The sequence below is a fragment of the Galeopterus variegatus genome, unplaced genomic scaffold (genome assembly GCF_000696425.1).
Source record: "Galeopterus variegatus unplaced genomic scaffold, G_variegatus-3.0.2 Scaffold488, whole genome shotgun sequence".
In the NCBI taxonomy this organism is placed as follows: domain Eukaryota; kingdom Metazoa; phylum Chordata; class Mammalia; order Dermoptera; family Cynocephalidae; genus Galeopterus; species Galeopterus variegatus.
In genome coordinates this window covers 379,698-394,781 of record NW_007726599.1, presented here as the reverse complement: position 1 = coordinate 394,781, position 15,084 = coordinate 379,698, and the positions used below count along the sequence as shown (strand labels likewise).

At 44.6% G+C, this 15,084-nt stretch overlaps 1 long non-coding RNA gene across 1 annotated transcript; it reads right to left on the bottom strand.

The window, feature by feature from the left end:
* Positions 1-4,559: 4,559 nt before the first annotated feature.
* LOC103587813 lies at positions 4,560-14,711 on the bottom strand. Its single transcript, XR_550256.1, has 2 exons — positions 14,554-14,711; positions 4,560-4,859 (listed from the first exon to the last, which is right to left on the bottom strand). It is a non-coding gene; the product is annotated as an uncharacterized LOC103587813 (long non-coding RNA).
* Positions 14,712-15,084: the final 373 nt, after the last annotated feature.

Sequence of the window (15,084 nt, the reverse complement as noted above, 5' to 3'; positions counted from 1 at the left end):
TTCTATAAACTTGTTATAACACCAAGGTCAAAGGTTCAGATCCCTGTACTGGCCAGCCAGCCCTCCAAAAAAGGAAAAAAATGTTCTATAAACTGTGCTATCCAATATGGTAGCCACTAGCACACGTGGCTGTTGAGCACTTGAAGTGTGGCTGGCGTGAGGCTGGCCGGTCAGCTCAGTTGGTTAGAGTGCAGCCTTCTAACACCAACGTCACTGGTTTGGATCCCCGTACTGCCAGCCACCAAGAAAAAAAGAAATGAAAAAAAAAAAGAAAAGAAGAAGAAAAAAAAGAAATGTGGCTAGTGTTTCTAAGGAACTGGATTTTAGCTGTTATTTCATATTAATTAATTTAAATTTAAGTAGCTACATGCGGCTAGTGACTACTGTATTGAACAGTACAGTTCTAGACCCATGTCACCAACTGCCTGTGGATATCTTGATGAGGACGCCCCTCTGGCCCCTTAACACATCCAAAACTAAGATTCTTAGCAGCACACTATCCCACACCTTCACCCCTGGCTCCTCAAGCCCAAGGAAAACCTTCTTTCCTCTTGATTTCTCTTACTGAGTTGACAACACCATTTACCCAAAGCCTAAACTTCTAGACTCTTCCCTCTCACTCATCTTCCTTAATTATGTGGTTACCAAGCACGGTCAATTGTCCCTTTTAAATTTCTTTCAGCTCTGTCCTTGCCTTTCCAAACCTTCTCTGAGGCTTCAGTGCAGAATCGAAGCATCTCTTAAATTTCTTTCAGCTCTGTCCTTGCCTTTCCAAACCTTCTCTGAGGCTTCAGTGCAGAATCGAAGCATCTCTTGCCAGACTGTTCCCAATTCCCTGCACCTGCCCTCCTTCAGGCCACCAGCTGACCCTCTGGACTGGGCATTTTAACTTTGCTTCTCCAGATCCTCTCTCTGTCTCTACCCTCTCCACCATCATGCCCTGGGGATCTGGCTTCCACAGACTCTATCACCTGGGCTTCCTTGACTCAGACTTCCAATAGGGTCAAGGGATTGGAGGGTGCGAAGAGGTTGGGGTATGTAATCGCTGAGCTCCCTGGGTTCTCAGTGGCTGCCTCCCTCTAACAAAGCCCACGCCCCTGCCTGGCAGCCACTCCTACAGTTACAGGAGACACAGGTTCTCACCCTACCCCATTGCACTAGATGCCTGGGTGCACCAACAGTTCCCCACGGTGGCTGGGGTACTCCACTGCCTTTTGTGGGTTCCCCTAAGTCCTTCTCAGACTTTTATATGTAGTCCACTTATTAAACTCTCCTTGGTTACCCAGCTTGGGTGTGTTATCTGTTTCTTCCCAAGCACTGAAATGTCTCCCTATCACTCACAGGAAATAAAGTCCATGCTTCTTGGGCAAGCACATGAAGCCATGCATGATCTGTTCCCTGCCTACCCTTCCTTCCTCATCTCCCACCTCTCCTTCATGTGCACTTTACAGTCCTGCAATACCAGGTTGCTTGTGATGCCCTGAATGGGCCCTATTGCTTCACACCTCCTTGCCCATGCCTGCAAACTCTTGCTTAACCTTGAAAACCCTTCCCCCGGTGCCCCCTCCTGCGTGAAGCCTCCCAGGCTTTCCTCTCTACTTCTACTGTACTGTGTACATATTCTGGTTATTTCTGGTATCTCAATATATTGTCATTACTGGTTTAGGTCTATGTCATCTTTCTTGCCTATAGAGTACCTCATAAGGCAATGACTACACACACACACACACACACACACACACATGCACACACACATGCACACATATATGTGTGTGCATAAATACAATTTAACAGAATATTTACTGATCCAGGAATTCTAGGTGCTAGATATATCAGCAGTGACTCCTTTCTACAAACACTGTGAGGTAAGCATTATTGTCCCTGTTTTAGAGGACACACAAAGGTTCATGTTACAGTGATGTGCCGAGCTCAGAGAACTGGTAAGAGTTTGGATTTGGTGTCAAACTGAGTTGTTCTAGCTCCACAATTCATACTTTTCATACAATTTTATGCTGCTGTGGGTCTTGCCGGAGAACATTCTTATAAGGCTGGTATTATAGGTTGAATTGTGTCCCCCCCAAAAAAAGATATGTTGAGGTCATGACACCCAGTACCTCAGAATGTTACCTATTTGGAAATAGGGTCTTTACAGCAGTGATTAAGTGAAAAGGAGCTTAGGTGGGGCCTAATTAAATGTGATTAGTGTCCTTATAAACAAGGGAAATGTGGACACAGAGATGCAGAGGGAAGACAATGTGGAGATGTGGGGAGAAGATGGCCACGTAAATGGAGTGACACGTCTGCACACCGGGGGACACCGAGGATTCTGGTAAACTCCAGAAGTTAGAAGAGGCAAGGAAGGATTCTCACCTAGAGCTGTTGGAGAGAGATGGCTCTGCTGACACCTTGATTTTGGACTTATGGCCTACAGAACCGTGAGACAATAAATTTCTATTGTCTTAAGCCAACCAGTTTTTGGCCAACTTTGTCATGGCAGCCCTGGGAAACTCACACAGCTGGGAAGGCTGACTTTGAGAATGGCTTAAATACCTCCTCGCTGGGAGGCTGGGGGTCCTGCAATATTAACAGAGTGCAGAGCCTCCCTGGGGCTCTACTGGGAATACTGAGTAGATACTGGCAGTCACCCATTTAAAATTGTGCTTCCAATGGGCTCTAGTGACCCTAGAAGTCTGTGACATGTGGTAATTTGTAAACCTGACACTCCCCAAGGATATATCTTAAGTCTGTTTAAATCCCCAGCTCCCAGCAGGGCCTAACACCCCACAGGCTCCCAGTGCCAGGTACAGAGTCAGTGAACTCTGGTCAGCTAAGGCACCAGGAGTCCATGGAGAGTTTGGGGTTTTGAGGGGTGTCCAGCAGCCCAGCACAGCTTTTGTGCACATTGACACAGACCAGCCCCTAGGACATATTCCGGTCTTGTGCCATGGTCAAAACAACCAAGTAATGTTCCAGGATGCTCTGGTGGTTCTGCTGACTGTTCCCCGAGGGTGAGTCACTGCTCCGTGGAGAGAAGCAGGCTGGGACTCAAGAGCTTGTGCTTTCTTTTCTTCTGTCTTTCCAGGAAGCCCTTGGAACAGGATATAAAAGCAGCACTTTCCATCCAGCCTGACATCCTGCTTCCAGATGCAAGAGACTGAGCAGGCCACCAGGATAACATTAAGATGCTGTGACCGTGCTGTTCCAGTTTGAAAACTGGAGCCCAGCAACTTCCATACTCGGTCCTTGCTCGACCCTCCCCCTCCCCTGTCCAGGCCCTCAAAATGATCTGAATAATACATGACACTTTTATCAGTCTTCCTCGATAGATGTCAGCACTTTGGAAGGCAGCGACCCTATTCTATTAACCCTTAAGGTCTGGAGTTCTGCTTCTAGGAGGAACTCACCAAATGTGGGGTAAAATGAATTTTTGAAGCAATTGTTGAGTTGTCAGGTCAATGTTGGAGCAAAATGACACAAAGGAACCTGCTCATCTGGAGGTTTGCTGGCCACCCATCCTACCAGGCTCCTCTGGCATCACCCAGCTAAGGATTGTCTTAAACAAGAACCCCACATCCTCTTTTCTCCCAGGCTCTCAAAGCTCCAACTCCCAGATCAGGAGACAGGAGCTGAAGTGAGCTGATGTTTATATGGAACTAAGGTGATTTTGCTTTAGAGTGAAATAGATGCCAGATTTAATGTACCCAGGGTCCAGTGGGAGCTAAGTACCCCAGAATGGACAGGATAGGAGCATGGAGGATCAAGGAACATGAGTGGCTACAGGTCATCTCCCATGGCACAAACCCAGACTTAACACCTGGTAACAGCCTGTTTGGATAAACCAGTCAGAATGACATTCCTCATGGGTCTAGCTAAAAAAATTACATTCCTTCATGCAGTACCATTGTCTTGGTCTCTCTGTGTGGCAGCAGTTCTGCTCTTGTCTGAGCAAAGTTCACTATAATTACATGTGAAAAGTGCCACAATGGCACTATCATTCAACCAGACAGTACTGAGCTAAGGGACGCAGCAAGCATTTACCCAGCCCTTATCATGCAGAAGCAAACACAAAAGTCGCAGTAACGAGAAAAAGTGTCTGCTGTACTGGAGAGCCAAGACCCACCCCCCAAACAACACAACAACATAGGGATGAGTGGTGAGGGGCACAGGCTTTAGAGCCAGGCTGGGCTCCAATCCCAGCCCTGCCACATTCAAGCTGTGTGTATTGGACCCGTTACTCAACTTCTCTCTGTCTCAATTTCTTTATATGCAAAATAGGAATGGTGACAGTCATAGTACCCACTTCATAGGGCCATCATGAAGACAGCATGGTTCCTATGAGTGAGGCACCTAGAACAGTTTCTGCCACATTATCAGTGTTAATTGCTGCTTCTGTGATTATTATTATTGACTACACTGTTAAATGAGATATAGAAAAGCAGTGCCTGGCACTTATCAAACACTGGGTAATGTCAACTGCTATTATTATTATTATCATTTTTATTACTTAAGTTCTGATTTAGCTATCTATTGCTACAGAACAAATTACCCCAAAACTTAGCTTAATACAACAGTAAACATTTATTATCTATCTCACATAGTTCCTCTGTGTCAGGAATTTGGGAGTAAACTATAACTTCATGGTTCTAGCTCAGGGTCTCTCACAGGTTGCACATCAACTGTTGCCTGGGGGCTAACTAGGGCTTGACTAGGATCTGTTACCAAGATGGTGCAGTCATCTGGCTGACAAGCTGGTGTTGGCTGTTGGCAGGAGGCCTCAATTCTTCACCATGTGGTCTCCTGCACAGGGCTGCTTGAGTATCCTCACAACATGGCGGCCGTCTTCTCCCTCAGCCTGTAATCTGACAGAGCAAGGTAGAAGCCGTGATGTTTTACATCTCTGTACCACACTATCCTGTTGGTTACACAGCTTGGACCTGTCATTTTGGGAGGGGCTACACATGGGCCTGAATACCAGGAGTGGAGACTCACTGGAGGCTGTCTTGGAGGCTGGCTATCATGAGTCCTGAATTGTGTGGGAGAGACTACGAGTTCCACAGAAGTTCAGATGAGAGGGAGAAAAACGAAGGTTAGAGAGCTCATGGAATGTTCAGATTATTTTTAGCTGGATCTTGAGAGATATCCTTCACCATTTCTACCTCGTCACATTCCTTCCTTCAGTAGGACTTGGAAAGAGGAGGATAGAACTTTCACAATCAGAAGATTAAGAGGGAAGCAGGGGAAATGTGAAGGGAAGTTTAAAAGAGGGGAGCAGGACCATTTGAGGCATGGTAAAGGGCAGATGGACAGGAGGAAGGAAAAAAAGTTCAGAAATAAGGGGACAGAGGCAGCTGGGGCCTTCTTAAGGAGGGCCCCCAGAGCTGAGTAAACATGTTTAAACTAGCTGGAGTAGAAGGTAAACATTAAGGGCAGAAGGCTTTGGCTAAAAACATGTTCAAAATTCCTGCAGGCTTGTTTGATGTGGGGAATTTGAGGCTAGGTAATGGATTTTTGGAGTGTGAAAAAATTCTCCTTTAAGGGACATTTGCTTCCACAGGAGCATGTTTGGGGGGTCAAGGCAATACCAGGAAACGGACTTTAATAGCTTCCTTATATCAGGGTAGGAAGCTCCAGTTGATAAGAAGTTGGAATTGAGTTATCCCAGTTGCGGGAGGAGCCTCCCCAAAGGAAATGTTGGATTGGGAGATAGTCTGTGTTTATGCAGCACGCCAGCAATGTCTGCAGTTTTCACAAACTGCATCCTCCGGCCAGGCTGAAGACAGAAGCGCCTGACCTAGAAAAGCCCAAGCCCGGGCCTGGTGCCCAGCCAGCGCCGGGAGGAAGAGCCTGCCCAGACCCACCCAGCCAGGGGCTCAGGGCTGCTTGGACAAGTTGGGGGCAGGGGCTGCCCTGCACACTGTGGATCCCACACTAAGGACCCCACACTGTGGGTGGGCAGAGCCATGACAGTAACTTAAGTATCCCCTCACATCCTGCACGGAACTACCTGATCAATGCTTCTAGTTTATTCCAAATAGCAGCTGGGAGTGGTAGCTCACGATGCTCCTAATATGTAACTTTGGTCCACTCATCAAAGTAGTAATAAAACCTAACAATGTAGATCAGTGTGGGTTCCCTGAGTGCTCCCACGGGGACGCTCAGTGGTTCACAGATCCATGCTGCTTGAAGGGGTGCCATGAGGGAGACATTTATAGGTTTGAATCAGCACCATCCCTGGAGTGTGACCATGGACAAGCTCATTTGTACTGCTCAGAGCTTTAGTTTCCCCATCTGAGAAATGGGGAGAAGGTGTACAGATAAGAAGCCCCTGGACAGTGCCTGGCACATAGCGAGAGCTCATTAGACAATGGCCACCATCACAATCTCATTCCTATTCCATGCTTCCTTGCCTTCCCTCCCCCCAATGTTGCTCCCCAGCCCAAGAATGTGTCCGGCCCAGAGCAGGCACCCCCCAACCTGTCCTGACAATGCTTGTTTCATGTAACAGAAAGCACAGTCCACGGGTCAGTTTCCAACTGTGCACCCGCAGCCCCAGGACGCTTGCTTTGATCTCAACTGTCTGCACACAGAGACTGGAGATTACAGGGACTCAGGCAGCAGAGGATTAGAGGACCTGAGGGGGAGGGGAGGAGCAGCTTCTCAGCAGTCTTTCTCCTTCTGACACAGCAAAATCTGAATTCCCATTAGAAGCAATGCTTTTCCCAGGGAAGAAAAGGCTAGGTGGGGAGCAGAGGGGTTGCCACCTAGCCCTTTCTTCTGACTTCTGAGAATGAAGGCCCCTTAAGTTGGCTCCAACCAGGACCCAGAAACTCAAAGAGTTCCTTAGAACTAAGGATTTTCCTGGAACTTTCCTTGTCTCATTATCTCAGAGACTCAGGGCAAAGTCCAGGGTCACCATATGATTCAGAGGGTGGGGTACATTTGCTTTAAAATAATCCATAAAAAAGTACAGACTCCAGCAAAGTTAAAAAAGAAAAGGAAAAAGAAATAAAATGAAAACAAACAACAACAAAAAAAGAAAAATATATATAATAATAATTCAGAGGGTGGGGTACATTTGCTTTAAAATAATCCATAAAAAAGTACAGACTCCAGCAAAATTAAAAAAGAAAAGGAAAAAGAAATAAAATGAAAACAAACAACAACAAAAAAAGAAAAATATATATAATAATAAAAAAATACAGACTCCAGAGCCTGTGGTCAGCTGTCCATCTCAGGGAGTCACTTCCTAACAGCAGAAGCAACCTGGTTCCTTAAACCTTTCGGTGTCAGCCAGTCTCCGAGGCACACTGTCCCCAAGCCTCCCGCCATCTCTGCCCTCTCTCAAAAGAGCCTAGTTGGCTTCTAAGCCCTGTGGAGTCTGGCTTTGTAAGGCCTCTGGAGGGTTCTATTCACTCTCGCACTAGCCAGGTGCTGTCACCGCACACCTGAGTCACCACAGCCACCTCCAGCCCACTCTGCCAGGGCAGTTCTCTCTTCTCTCCATTCCCTCATGGGCACTGGTGCCAGACAAATGGACCTAAAACAGTGCATGTGTCACCTACCCCCTGCTCAAAAATATTCCTGTGGTTCCTATTTAGCGACAGAATAAAACCCCAACATCATAACCCGGGGTCCAAACCCTTCCCAATCTGACTCCATCCTGCCTCTTCAGCCTCAGCTTGTTGGTTCTGATCAGACTGGCTTCCACTCTGTCCCGGGCTCATGCTGGATGCATCCCTGCTCTCAGGCTGTTCCACCTGCCTGGAATGCCCTGCCTCACGCCTTTCTTTGCATCCAAACATTCAGGATTCCCGTCCACTTCCCATGCATTGGCCAAGAAAATAACCACTAGCTCCATGTAACTGTTAAACATTGGAATTGTAGCTAGTGTCACTGAGGAACTGAATTTTTTATTTCATTTCATTTTTTATTTATTTAAGAAATTATTTTGATTGCTGGCCAGTACAGGGATCGAACCCTGGACCTTGGTATTATCAACACCATGCTCTAATCAACTGAGCTAACCAGCCGGCCAAATTTTAATCCATTTTAATTTAAAGCTGATACTCAACTCTGTTACTAGAAAACATCTAAGTATATACAAGTAAATGTTAAAATATATTGAATAAAATTTTAAAAAGAAAAGGTTTAAAAGCCGGCCCATGACTCACTTGGGAGAGTGTGGTGCTGATAACACCAAGGCCATGGGTTTGGATCCCTATATAGGGATGGCTGGTTAGCTCACTTGGGAGAGAGTGGTGCTGACCAGGTTAAGATCCTTGACCAGTCATCTTTTTTTTAAAAAAAAAAGAAAGAAAGAAAGAAAGAAAATGTTTTAGTATGTTTGGAACAACTTGGTTATGTGAATCTACTTTTTCAATTGTAAATTTTATGAGATCTAAATGTAGATTAAATATCTCTGATGGAAATTTAGCATCTGAACTCCAGCAAATATAAAATGTACCCTGAATTTTGAAGACTTAGTCTCTTCCCAAAAAAGAATGTAAAATATCTCTTTAATGATCTTTATATTGATTACATGTTGAAATGATATTTTGGATATATTAGACTTAATAAATATATAATCAAAATCAATTTCATTCTTCTTATTTTACCTTTTTTAAGTGGCTACTACAAAATTTAAAATCACATGGGTGGCTTGTATCATGTTTCTACTACCAAGCTCTGTTCTCTGCATTTTTAAAGCAATCATCAGTATACCTCCTTTAAAACTTTGTATTGGTTTTAAAAAATCTTTATATGTATATAATAAAATCATTTTAACCATGTTTAATGCCCAATGCCTAGCAGCAAAGGGTACTATTTCTTGACAGCTACTATGGGCCAGGCACTTTGCTAGGTGCTTAATCATGATAACATTATCACAATTAATCCTCTCAGCCACCCAGCGAGGTGTGGGCATAATTAGCTCCATTTTCCAGATAAGGAAAATGAAGCTCAGGAATTTAGGTGGCTGAAGACAGGATGCTGGTAGACACGTCAGGTGGCAGCGCTGAGATGTGAAGCTGCCTGCCTTCTCTCCCAGCTGCTCTTTCTGATCTCAGCCCATGCCTGATCGGAGCAGGCACCCACTAAGTATCTGCTGTTTGTATGGATGGCTCAAGTTCTAGTTGACCCTGGCCCACACAGCGAAGACTGACTGTCCCTCTTGCCCCTCTGTGAGCAGGCTACTAGATTGATGTCTGTTGCATGCTGTTGTGTCCTAATCCCCCACCCCCTCCCCCAAATACACACACCCTTAATTAGAGTCACTTGGTAACCTATAATGTTATCTAGCCAGTCCAAGTTAGCATAGCGTGTAGCAAGATCCAGGATCTTGGGTCTGGCAAGTGGGACTGAGCCAAGTCTCCTTTCTAGTCACTGATTATGTCCCTATAGTCCTCTTAGACTGCAAATCCAACTCTCTGCCCTCAGAATAAAGGGTTGGCCATAGACAGATGGCGCCTACTTATTTAAATTATGTCCATTAATTGAGCCTTTATTATATGCCATGCTGGTTGCTGAAGACACAGAAAAGTAAGTTATAATCCTTGCCTAAAAGAGTCCACATGCTGGGGTTGTAGGCAAGAGAGGGGACAATTACAATTTAGTGTGACAAGTGACAGAGGGAAGTGAGGATGCTGTAGGACCTCAGAAGCCAGGTGACTTGACCAGCCCGGGGAGGGAGATCAGGAAAGGAAGGGCTGGGAGGGCTGAGGAATGAAGGAATGGGAGACAGGGAAGATGGACTGGAAATCAAAATAGGGAGAACTTTGAGCGTTTTCTGCCACTGCCAGCCAAATTATAAAGATAGCTGGCGCTGTTGAGATGGGTATAAGATTAACCAAGGCAGTAATTTGTCAAAAGAAACATCTCTCTAAGAAAACGCTGTTATTTCATGAAAAGACTATGCTGGGGATGGGAGAAAGGCTTCAGAAACACCTCATAGTTTCTGGCTAATGGTAAAGTGCCCAGTATTACTATTTCATTCCCTCACTTATGGAAAAGATTAAATAATTAAGAATAGGGCACAGAGGGGCAAATCTTTCTGGAAACAAGACTTCAATTGTCTAATGAACTAGACTTTTCCATCAGAACTCATGGTACTTTCCCTGGTGAGTCTATTGGGTCAAGTGTATCTGTCCCAGGAGTTCAATTACACTCCCCCGAGGGTTCGGATCCCACATACAGACCGGTTCCCGCTCACTGGCTGAGCGAGGTGCAGGAGAAATACCGAGGGTTGCAATCCCGTTGCCGGTCCCGGTCCGGTATGGGAGTGACACTGAGGGTTGCGATCCATTGCCGGACACGAAAAAAGACAAAAAGGAAAAAAAAAAAAGAATCATTATCTGTTTCTGGCAAGGGGCAGCCCATTTACAGGCAAGAAAACGTAAAAGGTATCCCTCATCTTTAAAAGCTGAAAGGGAAAATAAGGGAGAGGGAGTAAGCAGGATGTTTTGTTTGAGTTTCTCAGAAAGAACCTCAGATTTACAAGCAAAGCCTTGTGTTTAGTGTTATATAAACAGATTGCCCATAAACAGGACTGATGCGGTAAGCAAGGTGTAAGAGTTTGTACGAGGGCTAGTGTGTGTCTTTAAGACAGTACAGGCTTCTGACTTTGGATGTGCTGAGGTCTCGACTGGTCAGTGGCAACTCATGGATTGTTTTCAGAGGCTGAGAAAAATACAACCAATAATTAAAGTCATGTTTTCCGTTATTAACAACAACAAACAAAACCACCAACAATTCCATTCCACATGTCTAGTTTCATACGAAACTTTCCACATGAGAAGCCTATTTCTGGTAAGGGCAACATCAAATTTCATTACAAAAAAGTTGCCTTTTCAAATCTAACTCATGTTAAGTGAATAATGCGTGGGGCTTAAACGCCATGTAAATAAACATTACCATAAGCTCAGCTCCTCTAATTTTATTTTTCCATCAGCCACCTGGAACATTTTACAAACCAGAGCCTGAGCTCAAAGTACAGACCATCTTACAGAATCAGCCTAAGAGCTGGGGAACTTTGAGATGGCAGCCTGCCTGAAAGGGGCAGGAAGAACAGACTAACCAACAAACAAAACTACTGGACTGTACAGTCCCTCAGGGTCAGGTTTGACCTTCATACACTTAGGCATTATGGGCACTACAGCAATTTCTGCATATCAGAAAGAGCGCTGACTAAGAGTCAAAACAGGGAGCTTCCAGTGCTAGCTCTGTAACTGGCCGCAGCGAGTGAGGCTTTGAGAGAGTCACTTAATCTTTTCTTCCCGTCAACTTCTTGTGCCTAATGGGAGTGAGGTTAATGCTGGGTGTTCCTAATCAGGCTATTGTGAGCAGAGAATGAGATAAAATAGGTCAAAGTGCTTTGAGGCATTATATTTATTTAGGCAGCTGGCCTGTACAGGATCCAAACCTGTGACCTTGGTGTTATAAGGCTGTGCGCTAACCAACTGACTAACCAGCCAGCCTTAAGGCACTTAAGTCATTACACAAATGTAAGGAATTAGAATTTTGGGAGGGCTTGGGAATTATCTTCCTTTCCTGTTAGGGAAAGCAAGGTGTGAAAAGTCCATGCCTGTTTCACCTGTAATTAAAATCCACCTATTTTATATTGATGGTGTGACAGAAGAGAGTTGTGTAATAAGAATGATGGATGTGTCATTGTCTTCCTTTCCTGTTAGGGAAAGCAAGGTGTGAAAAGTCCATGCCTGTTTCACCTGTAATTAGAATCCACCTATTTTATATTGATGGTGTGACAGAGAGAGTTGTGTAATAAGAATGATGGATGTGTCATTATCCTTATTAGGAAATTAACACAACATTTAACCATCAAGTAATGGGACTGACTTTTAAATAAACATATCTAAATGGGTGTCGTCCCACCCTGAGTAGTGACTAGTCACCTTGGCAGACAAAACAATTATTTAAATTACATTTCCCATCATTCAAAAAAAAAATTTTTTTAACTGCTCTTTTGGAACTGTTCCTAGAGCCTTTGGTACATTCTTTTGAATATGTCTGAGGGTGACACATTTGTGTCCTTTGCAGATAATCCCGATTTTTTTAAACAACCCAGTTATTTGCCACAAAGATTGGCAAATGAGCTAAGTAACACCACTTTTTTAGTTGAAAATAAACTGCGATTATAAGATAGAAGGCTTTCTATCAGTTCCAGCAGAATAGTTACAAGTAGTAGATTTCAAGAATGCCAGTATTTTTGCAAAGTGCTTGATTCTTCCTAAGGGAACAAGTAGAGAAAAGCCATTGGAAATTTATTTCATTTTTAGTCATACCTTTCATTATTTATCTTGCAGAACTGTTTGCTACTAAACTTTGAGATTCCGGAATGAAAAGAGCATTGCAACTAATCAACCGTTCCTATCATTTTACCACAGCTCCATGGGGCATCTGAATCCCTCATTTACATATGGATTAACTGGCTAGAAACAACACAGATGTTTTCAATGAATTAACATCTGGGTCAGTTGGAAATACAGCATCCAGAAGATTCAGTACAAACCAATAGACTCTATACTCCCTTAAAAGTTTGGATTTTATGTTTCAGTTATGAAACAATCTACCCGAAAATTAAAATATCGCTATGATGTAACATGAAGCAACTGCAAGCGTAGATTTGCTTCTGGTGTAAATAATTAAAACTGTTAGAATTATTTCAAAATAAATACAATGGTACTTTCATTCACTGAATGTTGCAAACTGTGCACATCTCAATGCTAAATAGGGCCAATGACTTTTTATGGAAAATGTCCCTTCCCTAATTTGTTTTTTTACTGCGGTAAAACTCATATAACATAAAATTAGTCATTTGACCGTTTTAAAGTGGACTGTTCAGTGGCATCTGGTACATTCACAACGTACTGCACCCATCACCACTATCCAGTTCCAAAGCATTTTCATCACCCCAAAAGGAAACTCTGGACCTATTAAGCAATCACTCCCCATTCTTACCTCACCCACAGCCCCTGGCAACCGCTAATCTGCTTTCTGTTTCTATGGGTTTGCCTATTCTGGACATTTCATACAAATGGAACCTTATAATGTGTGGCCTTTTGTTTCACTTAGCATAATATTTTCAAAGTTCATCCATGTTGTAGCATATGTCAGTAATTCATTCCTTTTTATGGCTGAATAATTCTGTTGCATGAATATACCACATTTTGTTCATCTGTTCATTCATTGATGGACATTTGTTCTCATCTTTTGGGTATTCTGAATAGTGCTGCCATGAACATGGGCATACAAGTTTTTGTTTGAATGCACGTTTTTAATTCTTTTGGGTATACCATATATCGAGGAATGGAACTGCTGGATCATACGGCAATTCTATGTTTAACTTTCTGAGGAACCACCAAACCTCTAACTCATTTTTATGCTTCCAGTTTACAAGGTGTCTTGATCACCTGTTAAAAGGTGGACAGCTGCAGCCAAACCCCAGACTGGACCCAAAGAGGTCTCTTTTTCAGAAACACTGGTTACAGCAGCTAGGCCCATTCAGAGTCAAGCTTCTTCCAAGGTAAAGTTATAAGCAGGACTTTGAACAGCTTTCTCTGCTGATTTGCGTGTCACAACATGAACTGGCTGGGCAGGAATACCTTTCTGCCTCCTAGACATCCTTAGTTTTCCATTATGTTACACACACTCTTGGAAAAAGAAAAAAAAAAAAAAAAGATGTGAACTACCTAACTTACAGACTTTCTCCCTTGTCTTTGCTGAAGAGTTCAGATTAGCACCTGGAGTCAATGTCAAAGTAGTGCTTGGGGGCTAGTGCTATGCTCCTGTCCTGGGCAGAGGCTAGACCTTCCATGGTTAGAGAGCAGGGCCTCCCTAACACTAGCTGAGACTATAGAGGCAGCCTCCATCCAGGGTAGACTTTTACCATACATTTGCCTGACGGCACCGCCCAGTGATTCTGCCCTTTCAACCCACAGATACGTGAGGTGAGCCTACCCTACTTTCTTTATTGTATCCTAGATTGTCCACCCTATAGGCTTGGCCGGGGCAACAGAAGATAATCCTACTACAGGCATTGTTTGCTGCAGCCAATTTATTGGTCACGAGGCTTCTCGGTCATTAACCCAACCCCTGACAGTAACTGATTAGCACCGATTTTTTAATCTAAACCTCTTTCTGAGTCTTTGAGTGCTGACCTCCTACCCCAACTCCTCAACATACAAGCTTCTGAGCTACGGGAACCCAAACCGAGGAGCATTACATTGCATTGCCAAAAACAGACAGACCCAAAAGGCTTTTTCCACTTGAAACTAAATACTAAGAATGAAGCAGTCAGCTTTCGGGGTCCTGGATACGCAGTCTCTCTGCCAACCCTGCTGTCACTTGTCGCTTGTCTCCTGGAAGCCCTTTCAGGTGTCCTGGCCTGAATCTGCTGTTAGGACAGAAAAAAAATCCCTGGGCTGGTCATATCCTCTGTCATCTGGCAGGAAACCTAAAAGTTGCCTGCTCCCGTCCTCAGTCTGTTTGTTTATCTGTATCACAGTGTCCGGTTTAGGGGGATTTTCACCATGAGCTCACCCTCCTGCCGCTGCCACTCACTGATGCATTACCGAAGTAAGATCGCAGCCCGGGTGGGAATCCACATTCGTTAGACGGAAACGACCCTTCCTCGCATATCTCACATGAACATCAACTCCTGTTCTTTCTCCTTAAAGCCGGGCCCTTCCTTGCAGGGGTCTGAAAATACCAAAAAGAGCTGGAAGTGGGGGACTGACGACGTCTGGTTAGCTGCTCAGGAGAGGAGCATGTCAAGGGAGTCATTTTAAGAGAATGCACCCAAATCCTTCTACCCTTGCACCGGCTGCTGCAATTATTTTCGAGTCAACGGTCTCGAAATAAGGCGCGCGGACGGTGACAGCAGGCGGCGGACACCTAACCCAAGAGAAAGGGCTGCGGGAGCGGTTGGGGAGAAGCGGTGCCGGAAGGACAGGGTCTGCGATCTGATCACCGCCTCTGCCCATCAGTGTGCGCAGTGAATTACACGGAAACACCAAGTCGGGCTCCGCAGGCGCGCGCCCGCGCTGGGCGCCGGGACCGGCACCGCCCACG